Source organism: Macaca thibetana, chromosome 16 (genome assembly GCF_024542745.1).
Source record: "Macaca thibetana thibetana isolate TM-01 chromosome 16, ASM2454274v1, whole genome shotgun sequence".
Taxonomy (NCBI): domain Eukaryota; kingdom Metazoa; phylum Chordata; class Mammalia; order Primates; family Cercopithecidae; genus Macaca; species Macaca thibetana.
The window spans coordinates 21657759-21660482 of record NC_065593.1 but is presented as its reverse complement, the minus strand read 5'-3'; positions in this window follow the sequence as shown (position 1 = coordinate 21660482).

The window sequence follows — 2724 nt, the reverse complement described above, 5'->3', positions numbered from 1 at the left end:
CTTCAGATAAAAACTAGAAAGAAGCTTTCTGAGAAACTGTTTTGTGATGTGCATGTTCACCTCACAGAGTTAAACCTTTCTTTGGATTCATCAGTTTGGAAACACTGTTTTTTGTCCATTGTGCAAATGGACATTTGGGAGCTCATTGAGGCCAATGGCAATATAACGAATATCCAAGGATGAAAACAAGAAGGAAGCTATCTGAGAAACCGAATTGTGATCTGTGCATTTATCACAAAGAGTTAAAGCATACTTTTCATTCAACAGTTTGGAAATACTGTTTTTGTAGAATCTGTGAAGGGATATTTGGGAGTGCCTGAGGCCTATGGTGAAAGGGAAATATATTCAGATAAAAACTAGAAAGAATCTTTCTGAGAAATTGCTTTGTGATGTGTACATTCCTTTCACAGTGTTAAACCTTTCTTTTCATTCAGCAGTTTGGAAACACTGTTTTTCTGCATTCTGTGAATGGATATTTGGGGGCTCACTGAGGCAAATGGTGATAAAGTGAATGTCCTGGCAAAAAACTAGAGGCAAGCTATCTGAGAAATCTCTTTGTGATGTGTTCATTCACCTCACAGAGTCAGACCTTACTTTTCTTTCAGCAGTCTAGAAATACTGGTTTTGTAGTATCTGTGAAGGGATATTTTGTGGCACATTGAGGCATACGGTGTAAAAGGAAACATCTTTAGATAAAAACGAGAAAGAAAGTTTGTTAAGAAGTGCTTTGGGATGTATGAATTCATTTCACAGAGTTAATCATTTCTTTCAATTTATTAGTTGGGGAACACTGTTTTTGTCCATTCTGTGAATGGACATCTGGGAACTCCTTGAGGCCAATGGCAAAAGGGTGAATATCCCAGGATAAACACTATAAGGAAGCTATCTGAGAAAATGCTTTGTGCTGTGCACATTCATCTTGCAGAGTTAAACCCTATTTTTCATTCAGTAATTTGAAGAAACTTTTTTTGTAGCATCTGCGAAGGGATATTTGAGAGTATATTGAGATATATGGTGAAAAGGGAAACATCTTCAGATAAAAACTAGAAAGAAGCTTTCTGAGAAACTGCTTGGTATTCTATACATTCATCTCACAGAGTTAAAGCTTCCTTTGACTTCAGCACTTTAGGAACAATGTTTTTGTCCATTCTGCAAATGGACATTTGGGAGCTCACCGAGGCCAGTGGTGGAAAGCTGAATATCCCAGGATAAAAACAAGAATGAAGCTCTCAAGAAAGCATGTATATCATGCAGTTAAACCTTTCTTTTCAATCAGCAGTTTGGAAAAAAGATTTTTTTTAGAATCTGCAAAGGGATATTTGGGAGCCCATTGATGCCTATGGTGAAAAAGGAAACATCTTCAAATAAAAACTAGAAGGAAGCTTTCTGAGAAACAGCTTTGTGATATGTTCATTCATCTCACAGACTTAAATATTTCTTTGGATTCAGCAGTTTGGAAACACTGTTTTTGTCCATGCTGCAAATGGACATATGGAACTCATTGAGGCCATAGGCCAAAAAGTGAATACCACAAGATAAAAACTAGAAGGAAGCTATCTGAGAAAAGAATTTTTGATGTGTGCATGCATCTGGCAGAGTCAAACCTGTTTCATTCAGCAGTTTGGAAACACTGTTTTTGTAGAATCTGCAAAGGGATGTTTGGGAGCAAATTGAGGCCTATCATGAAGAAGGAAACATAATCATATAATAACAAGATAGAAGCTTTCTGAGAAACTGCTTTGTGATGTGTGCATTCATCTCAGAGACTTAAACCTTTCTTTGGATTCCACAGTTTGGAAATGCTGTTTATGTCCATTCTGCAAGTGGACACTGGGGAGCCCAATGAGGCCAACAGCGAAAAAGGTAATATCCAAGGATGAAAACTAGAGGGAGTTCTCTGAGAAACTGCTTTGTGATGTGTTCATTCACCTCACTGAGTTAAACTTTATTTTGACACAGCAGTTTAGAAACAATGCTTTTGTTGTACATGGCAAAGGATATTGTTTAGTGCATTTAGGCCTATCCTGAAAAAGGAATCATCTTCAGAAAAAAACTAGAAAGAAGCTTTCTGAGAAAATGCTTTGTGATACATGCATTCATCTCACAGAGTTCAACCTTTCTTTGGATTCAGCAGTTTGGAAACATTGTTTTTGTCCATTCTTTGAATGGACATTTGGGAGCTCACTGAGGCTAATAGGGAAAAAGCAAATATCCGAGGCTAAACGCTAGAAGGAAGCTATCTGAGAAATCGCTTTGCCATGGGTCCATTCACCTCACAGAGTTAAACCCTAGTTTTCATTCAGCAATTTTGCAACACTGTTTTTGTAGAATCTGTGAAGGGATATTTGGGAGCTCATTGAGACCTATATTGAAAAAGTAACATCTTCAGATAAAAACAAGAAAGAAGCTTTCTGATAAACTGCTTTGGAATGTGTGCATTCATCTCACAGAGACAAACATTTCTTTGGATTCAGCAGTTTGGAAATATTGTGTTTGTCCATTCTGTGAGTGGACATTTGGGAGCTCATCGAGGCCAATGGCAAAAAAGCGAATTTCAAAGGATTATAAAAAAGAAGGAAGCTATCTGAGAAACTGCTTTGTGATGTGTTCATTCTTTTTGGAGATTTGAAACTTTTTTGGATTGAGCAGTTTGGAAACACTGTTTTTGTCCATTCTGCAAATGGACATTTGGAAACTCAGTGAGGTCAATGGCAATAAAGTGAA